Source organism: Malurus melanocephalus, unplaced genomic scaffold (genome assembly GCF_030028575.1).
Source record: "Malurus melanocephalus ecotype Western Australia unplaced genomic scaffold, MMel_1.1 scaffold_53, whole genome shotgun sequence".
NCBI classification, from domain to species: Eukaryota; Metazoa; Chordata; class Aves; order Passeriformes; family Maluridae; genus Malurus; species Malurus melanocephalus.
This window is the reverse complement of record NW_026623285.1, coordinates 2,385,792-2,400,865: the sequence shown is the minus strand read 5'-3', so window position 1 is coordinate 2,400,865 and position 15,074 is coordinate 2,385,792. Positions and strand designations below refer to the sequence as shown.

The following is a 15,074-nucleotide window of genomic DNA, read 5'->3' as shown; positions in this document are numbered from 1 at the left end:
ACAGTCCGTGCCAATGAGGCTCTTCTGTAAATTCTTTATTGGAAAAACTGGACTGTGTTGAAAAATAAAACAGCTCAATTTAAAGAAAAACAAACAACAAACAAACTAGACATTACAGTTGTTTGAAGGGGAAAAAATATATTTATTGTGGAAACAGGATAAACAGATTAAAACAATGATGACTAACTCGTCTGAAAACCTGCAGAGTTCACTCACAGCCCATGACATAGTGCAAGAGGACATTTCTGAATAGTTTTGATGAAAGAAAAGCAGCCGTTCAGTTTCTCCTCGTAGTTCAGATTTTTAGCCTTCCAAACACTTAGGCTTTACTCTTTCACTCTCGTCTGCCCAAAACTTTCCCTTTCTTTCTTCCTTCCAAGTAGCATGAATTTAATTTCTTAAGATTTAGAATTTTCCTACTGTCTTTTTCATGTTCATGCTTTTGTGTGCTAATTATTCTGCATGAAGATGCCAACCTGAGTTTAGCTTGAAAACACTTCAGGGCTTATATATTCTTGTAATTGCTTCACAACAGGAACATATGTCTCACCACCCCGCACGTCAATAGTTGCAACATCATTTTCTCTTTTTACCAATGTAATTGGACCTCTTTCATATCTACCCAGAGTCCTGCTGCAAGGACCTTTTTCCCAGCCCTTTCTGCTGAACATGCCAACCCTCTCTGAGTATCCCTCACTCAGCTACATTTTCCTCCTGCAACCTTCCTCCACCTCCCTTAGCATGTTTTCATCAGTATTAAAAGTTAGCTCCAGATCAATCCACCATGCCAATCTAACACTTCCCATCCCGTCTGGAAAGCCATCTTCCAGTGCTGTTTACAAGTATTAGTTCCTAGGAAATGAACACATCACCACAGAAGCCTGCTGCCACTCTGTGACCACTTACCCCGATCCTTGAGCCCTCCTCCTACACAGACATTTCCACATGATGAGCTCCCAGCTTCTTCTTCAGCTTCTAGAAATTTTTATTAGTCCCCCCAGGCACAGCTTTGCATTTTTTAATACTGAACTTCATTCCATTGCCATTACTTCAGTACTCAAAGCTCATCCATGTTTTTTGGGTTGGTTTTCCATTTTTTGTTTTCTTTTGTATGATATCCAGGTCTGTCTCCGTATTGCCAATGTCTCCAAACCCTGCGTCACCAGCACTACTTGTTACACTTTCCCTGCCACCATTAATGATCACACTAAACCAGATCAGGGCTATTCTAGGTACTACATAGCCCCACAAGCATCCCACTCCAATGTGGCACTTTCAATGCCACCCAGTCCTCTCCCCTCCAGCAAACCTCATTTTTAAGCACATTGAGTGAAACCTACCTGTCCTATTTCCTAGGACAGACTCCTCCACATTAGCTGTAGTTGTCGAGCAGTCTGCAGCTATCAGCAGCTTTTACTGAGTGGGAATTCATCAGAGTGAGTAACAGTGCAGGACAAAGTTTACCCTTATTTACAGGTTCATTCCCAGCCCTGCCTGAAATTTCTCTCGGCTGACAGAGTGCGATAAGCAACTTTTTGTAAAGTTTTAAAGAGGAAAAACGTTTTAATTAAAACAGAGATAAGTTGTTGCATTAATACTACTAGAATATTTAAGCAGTATTTCAGATGTCTGCTGGCACTCAGCACATTTTAGAAAGGAATTTTACATCTGTGCTCCACAGACCTGAGAAGCTGCCTGCACTGCGTACCATTTTGCTCCAGTTATGCTTGCTATTAGGCAGTATCATTATGTACAATTTTCAGTGTTCCTAAAAGGGATTTCAGTAATGTCAGAGGGAAAAAATGGATGGTTTGTTTACTTGATTAATGTCGTGATCTGTGATTACAAATCTGTCTACTGTTGCTTTCACAGGAAATTATTTCAAGAACTTCACTTCTGGGTGTTGCTTAACATCCAGCACTGACTCCACTATAAACTCATACACATGATTTATCTGGTGGCCAGCATGTGTGGGAGGAAAGATCTAGGAGTCTGACAAAACTCTTCACTCCCTCTAACTTTCAGGCCATCAGATGTAGAAATCTAGATTATTACACTCCTAAGCCTGTTTGTAAATCCTTAGCCAACACAAACAATTAATATTGAGCTAAGTGGGTGCAAAATGAAAGTGATTAGGCACATCTTTATTTTAAAAAATTGTATGCACATATTTTACTAGCTTTAAATGTTAAACCAGCTGATTACATCATACCAACACAGTAAAAATTACTCCAGGGTAACCTAGGAAACTGTTTTTACTAAATAACAACTGAGTCCCTTAATTTAATCTCAATTCACACAGAACACAAGTTTAGCTGAGTCTCCCTTCCCGGCGATCTCCTGTGGTTTGCTCAGGCAGGCTGGGATGCTCTCGCCGTCAGTTCGTAGGGCAAAGCTCTCTGGGGACTGCAGTGAGGCTCTCTCAGATGAGGGGCCCTTGTCTGTTGGATGTGCTATTCTTGGTGGCTTGCCAGCAGCCCCAAATTTGGCAAGGTTCAGAGCACAAGCTACAGTCTGGTTGCTTGATTATCATGAATGTTATTATTTTTATTGGTCAGTTAAAATGTCTTCACTTTCTTGTGTTTTTATTTTGCTTTGATTGTCCATGCTGGCTATTCTGTGACTCCAGCCTAAAGAGACATAAAGATGGGCAGCCCTCACACTCATCACCTAACTTTTACCCAGGACAGATTATAAATGCTTGGTCCTCTACATTTTGGAGTCAAGTCAGAAAATCTCTATACTCAGTTGCATCTCATTCCTTAGCTGGTCAGCATTTCCACAGTGCTCAAACAAAAACGTATTAAATACTTGCAAGTACTGTAAAAGAAATACAAGCTGTATTTACCCAAAAGCAGCTCCATGGATTTGGTCAATTGAGAGCCAACCAGGTAAACACAAAGCAAAACYAGGGTTAATTCTAGGTAGTGACTGTTCTGATTTCACCTGCCTCACTGCTGTGATCATAACACCCATATGTAGGGTCAGATCTCTTACAAATGCACACCTAGATAACAGATATTATCATACAGAAAGCATTATGCATACATCATAAATGTGACTATGGAAAAAGATGAAGCTGACTTTTTAAAAGAGTATTGCAGGATGAATGACATGAAAACTTATGTTGACAGATGCATCTTCATTTTCTTTCTATCTCCCTTTTTTAGTTACTTTTAAAAACTTCCAAAACTTTCCCTTTTTAGGCTGAAATACTGCAGGCCTGATCTTTGCCAGATAATGAATATTTTAAAAAATATTTCCTTAAACCATTTTGTCTGTCTTTTATAAGAATAGCAAAAAGTGTAAAAAGTTGTACAGTCAGAGCCCCTGGGAACATAGCTGAACTTTGCCATGAAAGCAGTCCACTAAAAAAATGATAAAAATTAGATTTTATTTGATGAAGCCCTTTAAAGTTTTGTTTTGTTCAGGCCAATCATATTTTCCCCAAGTTTTCTCGCTAAGCTTTAAATCCCGCACCTAAGAAAAACAACTGTATTTTTCATTTCAGCTAACCTGGCTTCTATAAAAAGTTTATAGAAAGAAAAAGGTCTGTAAAGTGCAGCATTCTAGTGAATTTAGAAACAAGCACAGATGAGAGACGGGCTGATATGCTGTTTGAAACATGGCTCAGCTCGTTCCCCAGAAATGTTTTCATATAAGAGCTTTCTGTTTTGTCTTCTTTATATATTTGATCTAATCTGTTGGCTCTCCTAATCTATGATACCAACTTTACTCTTCCTGCTCTCACTTACTCTGCCTACCCTAGGCTACACTTGTGACCTTTGTAGTCTCTCTACTCCCTTCCACCCATCTCTTCCCTTGAAATACGGCTCCTTGAAGTTTCATTCTTCTTTCTTCCTGTGCAAAACTTCCCAGCTTAGTTAACGAAACCACTGCTCTGCTTTTTTCAAATCCTGCCCAAATCACGTCTTTCATATTGCCTCTCTGCACTGAGTTAATAAGCAACAAAACCAGCACAAGGAAACATTTGAGTTATCTTCTCTGCCTAAACATATTCACATCGAGTAAGCTTTCTTTCCTGCGTACAAATCTGCTCCAGGTCAGTAGTCCTGCCTTTCACTCCGTAGCCTTGCAAACAAAATTATAACATTTGGAAGCAGCCAGCCCACTCTAACTTTGCAAAGTACTTTTAAAGAAAGCTTATTTTTAGCATGTGCCAGGTAGCATTGTAGGCAGCAGGCAGAAAATGGACTGAAGGGTCCTAGAAGTGAGGTAAATAGAACAAAATAACATGGATCCCTTTTTCATCAGAGTAGTTTCAATGACTGATAAAATTCATATGTTTTACAGTTTAAACTGTTGCTAAAAATGTTTTTCAAACATTTACCACAAGGTGCCAGCAGTTCTTTAATGCTTTTTTATTTTCAATTCCTGCTGTACCTACTCAAAGCAGGGGTACAATGAAGCAAAGACTGCGGGCAGGGAAATTCTACGGGGTATTAATGCCAGCATCAGAGACTGGTCATAGAAAACAAAACATGTATTAGGGCTAGTACTTATACAGGTATCTTTAAAAGAAGACAGAAAGAAAGATTAGTGTCAAGTTTAGTAATTTGGACAGAGGGTATGTCTGTAGTTGCTTGGGGTTTATCTGTACTTTGAAACCAGACCAACTGTAATAGCCCATCCTATAGAGAGGATACCCAGCTAGCAGGGTCTGTTTTTCCTCATTCTTGTCCCCCAAAATACCTCATACAATTTAGCAGCATCCACTCTCCTCAGATTATAACTCCTCCTAACACTGGGGCACTTGCACAGTACTGTAAACTGTAAGCTACCTACTGGAGGGGAGCCGTGCTGCCTAGAATGAGAAAATGCGGTGTGTTAATTTGTGAATTTATTAAAAATAAAATATCAATAAGCACTTATTGCAGTCAAGTGGAATTGCATTCCAACTAATGTTAGCTGTACAGTGTTTATCCTAGTACTGCTATTAGATTTAAACAACCATGTTGCTGAAATTTAGCAATAGCTAAGTATCAAGGCCAGACTTTCAACAGTTAAATCAGAATAATTCAGAACTGAAACAGCAGAACTTAAAGAGAGGCTGCCTTCCTGCTCTGTTTTATTACATTTTCAATGATACAGCTATACGTGAATGGTTATTATAAAAATTACCTTGAAGTACACGTAAATGTTATATACACTCCATTAAGTCTTAATATTTTATACATATGCAGCTCTTTCCACTCAGAAAGGCTCACAAAGCAATTTACAAACAATATATGCAGAACTAACTTGAGACATTTAATGCAATATGGTCTCCCTTCGTAGAGATACATGACTAAACATCCCCAATGAGTAATATGGCCAGCAGCCATAACAGCCTCAGGCTGTGATCTGGTCTGCTCTCATAAGCTAAACAGGGTTGGTCTTGGCCAAATGCATTTGGGAGCCCTCCAAGGAAATCCCAGGGTGCTTCAGGAAGCAGAGCTGGTGATTCAGTAGGTGGCACACTTCTCCTGGAGTCAACTCTGAACCAAGCGCTCCAGCGGAAACCTTGGTAGGTGCAACACCATTAACCAAGTGGGATTTCAGGCAGGATGCTCAGCTGAAATGGGTCATTTGTCACACTGTCAGGATTTATTAGTGATGCTATGGATTCTGCAATTACAAACAAAGAAGTCATTGCTCCTGAGCAATCTTCTCTACAGAGTTCCCTTAGTTTGGATAAGCTGAAAGAATATATTTCTAGCTTTTTCAGTTTTAAACATTGTGCTTCAAATGGGAACCATCTGTAAGTGTTGCTGGACTTCATGGTCTTCACCAATAGTGAGTGGATTTTTTATTTCCTACACAAATTTTTGAACATATGAATCCTTTTTTTTGCTTCAGTATGTCCCAACAGAAGTACCACTCCCACTTTGAGGTTTTGTTCCTAGCTAAAGGGAGGTTCAGGCAGAGGAGAAGCCTTTGGACAGCTGAAGAAATACTTTTAAATCTAGAAGATTACTAAGGATGGACTGAGCAACCTGGCTGTTCTACTGAAGACAAGGCAGAGGGTGGACATAATGTGGTTGCAAATTCAAAAGACGCTGCTGAAGACAGAAAGAAGAAATAATATCTCTCTGCATTTCTATATTAAGTAGAACGAAAAATAAGAGGAACTTTTGCATCAGGGAGGATTTGGGTTAGCCTGAAAGAAAAACTTGTCTCAAAATGAATGCAGTTAAGCACAGCAATAGGATGTGTGCTCTGCATTTCTGGAGGTTGTCAAAAACACATTACAGATCTTTCTGTCAGAAATGATGTAGATGTTACTTAATCCTACTTTGGGCAGAGCACTGAATGAACATTTGAAGTCCCCTCCAGCCATATAGCTCAATGATTCCATAATTTTTATGGAAGCAGAAGATTTATAGCTTTGGGATTACAGATTTCTTCCTATTTATATTAACTTTAAAACAATAATTCCACCCTACCAAAAAAAAACTAAAACACATCACATTAAATAGGCATTAAAAACTGCCACAGTTTTAGGTGAGCGACTGCAAAAATTACCCCTTCTTAAGATTTCTAAGCAAAATTAGTTTTGTGATCTTGCTCACTTGGCTTTTTTTTTTGCATAGATGTAACCAGAGTTTTCCACCATTCTTTCCTCAAAAAGTCACTGAGAAGATCTAAGCTTCACATCAAAGTCAATAAACAATGCCACAAACAATGAAAAAAAATTTAACGCATGTGGAAGAGTGTCAGATCCTTTTTACTTGAAGAAGAAAAAGGTGAAAGTAGAGGGAACGGGGGAAAGGAAGACATTCCCCAAAGTTTATGTATGCCCTCTAGAAACACACCAATTTTTCCTGGAGGTTTTCTGATCAGCTGGGTACCTGTTTAGCTGCTGAGTTCAGGGCAGTTTATATTTCCCCCCGGGAGCATAAATTAGGGTGATGGTATTAGCTGACAACCCTTTCAGCTGACAGGGGCCTCTTGCACCCTGCATAAAAAAAGCTAAGGATTAACATAGAAACAGAAAATACATTGCTAAAGTCCAGGCTAAACTACCTTGAAACTATTCCTCCTTTCACTGTTGATGCTTTTTTGTTCTCTTTTAACAAAGACAAAACAAGTAAAAAGCTACTCATTACTGAGGATGATCTGGGGAAACACTTTTTGCCAAGTTATTTTGTAGGGAGAGCCGTGTGGGTAGATTGCTGTCACATTGGAGGGAGATGAAGAAGCAGCACATAATTGTAATAAGAAGAAAGGTTTAACACAGCCTGAGCAGTACTGGCGTGTGGCCCTGAGGAAAAACATGCTTTTGGGTTGGGTTGCTGAGTACAGGGGTCTGGGGCTGCAGAAGATCCTTGGTCCTTTGACTGCTCCCCATGCTCATGTGAAAAAGACCTAATTTCCTGCAATAAAGACATATACTTCAAAATATTCCTGATCCCTTCAACAAGTCCTTTTCTAATTCCAAACTACAGCACAGCCTCCCTGGTTTTGCTTGGCAACCCATGGCAAAGCAGAAATAAATCCTGAATGTCAGTAATTTTTTATTTTTAAACAGAAATATAATCTTAAAATGAGATTTCCCAAGATTTAGGAAAACAGTTTCAAAATGTGTGTAGGACAACATGTCCTAATCTCCTTTGTTAGTTTGCAGGCACATAATCATATTTGTTAGAAAAATAGCCTCACAGGAGAAAGCATAGTTTATTCTTCAATGAATGGCTCTTAACTAAGATTTACAGTACAGGCAGATTACAACTTTACTTTCTCCACAGAATGAAACAAAGGATGGACCCCTTCTAAACAAAATTTTCAAACAATTCAAGAGCGTAAAGAAAGTCTCTCTTCTTGGCTAGACAGTTTTGATACCTTAATGACTGTAACATTTTAACAGCTGTGGGAAAACTGACATTAAAAAAATACTCAGCCCAGAAACATGGTCTGCACACAAGGTCTTTGAGCTCTTATATTTTATTAGCAATTTGGATTCATTACTGTTTTAAGGAGGAAGGAAGGGAGGTAGATGTTCCTGAGAGCTGTTTCTCTAAATGTATTAACCAGAGATTTCCAAGCACAATTTAATGTAACACAGCTCAATCCTCAAAAACTGGCAAAGGGGTGATATGTCACCATTTATCCCTTCATTGAAATTCATGCTCTAACACAAGGGGTCAAAGCAGGTATTCGAGCAATCTCCCTTATGAAAATGAGATAAGCTCCTTTCATCCCAAAGCCTGCTCTGATCTTGCTGCCCCCGCTCCCTTCGAGCCTGATGCCAGGCAGCAGCTCACGGGTACCACACTGTCACCTTCCTTTTGAATTACGATGCTCTGAAAGAGCGCTGTAGTATTTAATAGCCTGAGATCACAGGCTCTCCTGACACAACACTTAACCAGGTTCTGCCTTTCCTTCAGTGCGCTCATTATTTGCACATGGTCTATGACATTCGGGGAGAATATGTTATTGCACAAGTTCTCTCTTCTCCCACTGTTTGTTCTTCCACTGTATTTATCTCCTTTACTTAACAGGTTCTTGACTGTGCTGTCAATTTCATAAAAAAAAACAAAAAAAAAAAAACAAAAAAAAACAAAAAAAAAACCCCAAAAACAACTAAGAAGAGCATTAGCGCAGATTTGGGAGGCCCTATTCACTAATCTTTTAAGAATCCTAAGGTGCCCTTTAAGATTTTAAATAAACACAGTAGCCTGAAAATGACATGTTCTGAAGCTCAACAGCCACCTCCTGATTATACCATTAGAAATCCCTCAAAGTCTGTGCTCAGACTTCATCAGTCTCAACTAGTCAGACCTCAGGGTGGAGAAATGGACATGATGAGTGTTCAGAAGTATTGCACGGGGAGACACTGAGAGAATGTCTTGTGGTAAGAGAGTTTTAGGGGAGTAATTTGGCTTAATTACAGCCATATTGAAGCTGAGCTTTTGGGAATGATATAAATAAAGTAGTTAACAAGCTGAGACACAAAATGCACTTCTTTTGCCCATTTAGACTTGGAGATTACACTCCTTTTACACAATTTTGTTACACTTAAAAGGGCTTGTTTTATTTTTAACGCCTAGATTTCTCTCCTCATTAGGATAGGACTAAATGACAAAATGATACTTTTTTATTTGAATATATTATAAATTTATTTTTCCCCTAGAAGGCAGGCCAGCAATTATTCTTTTAAGTAAGACTGACAGCTAACACAGGAAAATCCTCTCCTTTAAATAATAGTTTACATTCAAACCATGGGTATCACATTATTTTGTGCTGATCAGAGAGCCCTTCAGGGAAGTCCACAGCTCTGGATCAAGCAGCATTGGTGAACCCGGAGTGGGACAGTCCTGAAAACACCAGTCTTAGGAGATTGTCCACATCCAGAGGAACATCCTCTCTGGTGGCTACCCAGTGAGTTAAAAAAACTCCCTTATTTTTCAGAATATAAATGTCAGCGCCTGTGTCAATGATAGTTTAGGTTGTTACATTCAGCATCTTTCAGAATTATTTTCAGTGAGACTGTATACAGTGCTAAACTGCTAATAGATGCTAGAGGCCAAAATACCTGATGATATATTTATACAGGTGGAAGTTTTGCAACTAAAGCAGACAATAAAACAGGTATTCCTGTGTTTGTCCACATTATCTTATTTTTGTGTGCCTGCCCACTCCACCTCAAAAGAACACATTTTTGTAAATGTTTACTCCTTTGTCTTCAAGAATTGTCCCCAAATTAGGCAGAGAATGTAAGATCAGACATATGGACTGTTATTTTAAATCTTCCTTTTCAGCTTCAAATCAGCAGAAAAAGGTGTTTCACAGCAAGCTTCCCCCTGAACCTCCATCACACACCTGACCAGCATCTGCTTCAGCACCCCACAGAGCGAAGAACAGATGACTTTAACAGGGGATCAGATCTGCAGCCCCTCATGGAAGCCTCCCTCGCTGCTCTCAGCCCAAACGAGTGGCATTACAAAGTTCACTTCCCTTCCTTCAACGCTGAAACATTTTCTCCTTCACTAATAGCCAGAGAGACCTTAAGTATCATGCTCAAATTGCCCTAATCTCCTCTGCTCTCACCCTTTAAAATTACTGCTAGTGGCTGGCCCCTGGCAACACAAGAGCATTTTAACTCGAGCTTCCATGCAATAAATAGCTCAGGTTTCCTTTAAAAGGAGCACATACACACAACAGACTAGGGGTGCACAGAAGTTTTATGCATCTAGCAGTTTTTACATATTCCACTGTTATTCATTTAAGGCTGACCAAGTGGTCCTCAGGGGATGGCATGCACAAGCATAACATTATAAGTGTTAATAGGAAACGGATCTGAACAAAGAACCGCATTTCCCCATTATATTGTGTTTCTGCTTTAGTACATCATGTTAGTTTCCTTCACAGCTGGCTGGTTTGCCGGTTGTTTCAGGGACAACTATCATTTGCCCATAACTTTCCTTTTTTCGCTGTATTTTATATGTATGTATAGGCATATGGGATTCTTGCTGTGTTTTTAATATAAATGGTTTCTCTTACAACAGGTTTTTGAAAGCCCATAATATAAAATGGGTAGCAATTCAAAAACAATAACAGAAATACATGACCTGTGCTGCTAGGCTAGAGAAAAGAATAAAGTCCAGTTGGTTCTCTGTGACCAGAAAAATAAATCTATTAGTTGGTTTTTAATATAAAAAATAATCAGAAGGGTACGAGGCAATCTCGTGGTTGATAAAAAACACTTCAGTAACATTTTGTTGTTTATGCGCCCTTGAACTAATTTCCTTCCTCTCAACATGTATGCAATTTGTCCTGCAGAACATCTTTACCCTTCTAATGATGTGGGGAAAACATCCTCAAAATAAGCCTAAAGAACACCAAAACATGCACTTTGGGAACTGCATTGTAGAAAGTCTGACTAAATCTCCTGCTGTGATAGTTTTAAAGACACCAAAGCAGCCAGGCAAGCAGGCCCCTGGTGCTCCTGTAGTTGTGTGAACAGTCACTGATGGAGTCCATGCACGGGAACGCCACTGGCTGCTCCTTCTCCAAATGTGAACAGGCCACATCCCTAAATTGCTTGCACATGTATGGAATGTCTAAGATCGATGTTCAAGACCAACTGTATACTGACAAATCAATGACTATGTTTCCATACTTCAATATATGATGTCTCCATTAAAAAAAAAAAAAAAAAAAATCCTTTTTTTTCCCCAACTCCAACATTCTTGTGCTTGCTGGTTTTTCAAGAAATAGGTACCACCCTTTCCCACTGCACTCTGCAATGAAGTTACACCCAGAGCATGACGTGACTGCAATTACTTACTCCCAAACATACACCATGTCAGTGTGCAACTTGGAAAAGGGAAAGGTCTTCCTTATACGCAGTCTGGCTAACTAAATAACACCACTTTTGTGGCACCCCATTTTCACAGAAGAAAGATTTATTTCAGCCTCTACAAAAGTGACAACAACTCCCAGGCTCTTCAAAGAAACATTCAGTCTCCCAGGTCTGTTTCAGCTTCTTTAATACTCCGTAAAGTCTAAGGTGTATATTTTACATGTTCCTTGCTCCTAAAGTTCTATTTCCTAAATAAGGCATGACTCCTTTCAGGATGACAGCTTGTAAAAATCACTTTAGGGTATATTTGCCTTTTAAGGAAGCAGCTTAGCCACTCCTTTATCCTCATAATATGTACATCCCAACCCTTCGGGCAACATTTCTCATCAGCAGTGTTTCCCATTCCTCACATCTGCTTGTGAAAGAAATCCCAGCCACATTAATCAGCCTCGTACATGCATAGACTAGGCAAAAACATTTGTTGTGCTTTCTGAGCATTGTATCAGGAAAGATACTAAGTTATCAGAAAAAGATATTAGGCTAGAAAAACAAGCATTTAATCCTCACTGTCCACTAGACACCATGGAGTCTGTCTCTGATCTCTAAAGAACCCATGCCAATATTAATAACAGTGTGGGTAAGGGATGGTTAAAAATATTTTACTAAATTTGGGGAGAGGAAAGACCCTTTGAAAAACTAGAACTTTTTTACTTTCTCATGTTCAAATAAAAAGTTTGCTTCTGCAAGAACATCCTGATTTATTTCCCCAGCCCTACAGGAAACTGACACTGAGAAACTGTTGGGTGTTGAATGAGAAGTCAAATATTCCCCACTGAAATTTTTGGCTTCATTTTACTCCTGAGCAAAATACATTCTTTTCACTAGAAATAAACCCCATGGTTACGCCACCCTCCTGAGACAGCCTGGCTGATACCATAGCTCAGATCCAGTGCAGGAAACCACACTCTCTGGAATAAATTCTCCTTAAATTTCTATTAACCTATTACTTAAGCACACTATTACCTGTCATGTATGCTGCTGTGGAGCATTTGTGATGCTAATACTGATACTACTACAGGGTTTGCAGCAAGAAATTGCTCATGTTTCAACGTCAAAGAGATCTTGCATTAATCATGCAATGCTAAGCTGCACTTTGAAAAGCATTGGGAGCTTTGCAAGCAAGCACATAAAACAAGCACATAAAAGTAGAGTAGAAATTTGCACTCGAATCAGCCCAAATATTTTTTTTCTTTTAATATCAGCAATTCATTGCACTAGAAAGTAATCTTTACTTCTGATGGCTTGATTACAGTGGGACTTTTTTTTCTAATACATTTATTTTTAAAAGGGCTGACATAAAGCTTGCTCAATTACTGGTGGAATGATTCTGGAGTTCAGTATGATTTTAGTGAACTACAGAATGGAGAAAGAAGTGTTTTATAGACCTTTGTAAGTCCCTGCAGCCTGACAGAGCAGCTACTTATCTGCCTGCCACAAAGGACATTGAAGCCATGGTGGTCATTTTCAGCAGCCTGAGATAATTCATATTATAAAGAATAAGTAGCCAAGGAGCAAGAGGTTAGTAGAAAGAGGTGATAGTCAATAATCTTCCTCTTTTCCATTATTTAGTCAGCTAAAGGACCAGGTAAAATAATAAGAAGATTATAGGATATGTAGTGCATTGCTTATTATTCTGGAAGTAAAGCCTGTACTACTAAAAAAGTGACTTCAGCCCATCCTTACCTGTAAACTGTACAATAATCTCACTGAAGCCACATGATCTTCAATTTACCTATAAAAACAATCTTCTCATCAGAAAATATAAAGGACAGTGTCAAGTCAGCTAGGAAAGTAAACTTTGAGAATATTGGTAAGTGTCTCTTTATCACTACACTTAATTAATTGTACTTTTTGGAGGACTCGGGACTATAAGGTAGGCACCAGCTTTTTCAGAAACAAAAAAATCTAAGACATCAAATTCAGAGGTGCTTAGCTTTCTGTGTAAGTCCCATTGACTGAAGTCACTGATAAAACGTTCAGACAGAATTGAAAGTTTGACAATAAGATTTGGTAGCTTCATACCCCAGGAACTATAGAATGAAAATAATTTCTGCAAGTCTTCTGAACTTCATACATTTCTCAGATTCAGCATTACAAATTCTCAAAAAGATTCTCACCTTACAGGACGTAACATGAGCTAATCTGAGCATAAAATCCCATTCATACATTTTCGATGGGGCTCAGTACCTGCTTTAAAAATCTGCCCTGATCTTTGGTAATTGTTCTCAGTTACTTTGCAATGTAGCAGTGACATTTTAGGAGAAAAGCTGTAGGGTAGAAATGCAATTAGAAACCCTCCATACTCAGATTTGAATTTTCTCCAATTGATACATTTTTAAGGCAAACAGACCTCAACAGATTTATTTTAACGATGTGCCTGTGTTTCTACAATGACAATTATCTATGATATATCTACAGACACAACATCCAAACCTACTTTCCCTAAAAGCATCTCTGTAGCTCCCCAAACCAGTACCTGCTTTTGCCTTCCTAACACATTGTTTCTTTTTACCCCTGACTCAGAAAGAAGTGATACTTTCACACGATACCCAAAGGACATGCAGATTACTTTTTTCAAAAACATCTCCTCTGACAATGCTCATCCCCACTATAAGACACATAAACACCACCACATGTTAAGAATGTATGCTAATTATTCTCAGTGAGTTCTGTTGGTTTTTTTGTCAGACACTGCATATGTTACAGGGTCTTTAGGATAGGGGCTGTCTACACCATGTGTTTTCTACAACACTACACACTCATGATGTTTAGTACATTAGCAATATTTACACTTAAAATTTGTTAACCAGAACTGCTCTGCTTTAAGAGACAGCAAGCACAGAACTTGGTACATAATTTTGACCCTCAAAGTCTACACAGAAAAGTAATGACTCCTTTGTGAATATATGCATACCCTGAAGAAAACACATGCATACCAGAATTCAACTTGCTCTTGACTATCAGTCCCCACAGTTGATTTTCCCATACTTGTGGCTGATATCTGTGCCCCTTTTACCTCCAGTTGCAAGACAGCTGTCAGCTTCTTCCCCAGCCTCAGAATCGAGACTCGATATGGCCTTTACATTACCTCTTGTTTTAATCAGCTTGGAGCCTGAGAAACCCAGCCTAATTCCTCCGGGGAGCACTATGAGCTGCCTGTGGGCCAGTGGGCTAGACCTCATCTAGCTGTCTATCTGATACTGTCTTCTCCATTTCTGTGTGAATCAGTACAGACAGGCTCATTTTGGTGCATGCCAGAGCCCTCCAGCACAGCTGTGAGATCTGAGTGATCATTCAGAAAGAAGATACAGAGGAGAGAAAAMTAAAATATACATTAACAACACACAAACTCTAGGTGCAGAGCAAAATGTGATCAAGATCAGGCATTTCAAGGGGGCACGTTTTAAAATGTTTCCAAAAGTACAAAAAACAGCAGCCACTGTTATGCATGGCTGAAAAAAATTCTGGTGCAGGCTTTGAAATGAGGTTTAGTTTTGGACTCCTAGAACATGAGATAATCAATACAGCTCAGTACTAGAAAGCATGCAGTTGGACAAGTGGATGGATGGATGGATGGATGGATGGATGGATGGATGGATGGATGGATGGATGGATGGATGGATGGATGGATGGAAATCAGAGGATTGGCATCACATTCTATTATTTCACTATCAGTAACTACCAGCAGTGCTCAAGCAGCATATGACAC

The 15,074-nt window shown here is 39.2% G+C and overlaps 1 protein-coding gene across 1 annotated transcript in view; it reads right to left on the bottom strand.

Moving 5' to 3' along the window:
- The window catches only part of CREB5 (cAMP responsive element binding protein 5), a 206,914-nt gene that overhangs the window by 102,897 nt on the left and 88,943 nt on the right, over window positions 1–15,074 (bottom strand). The window lies entirely within an intron of this gene.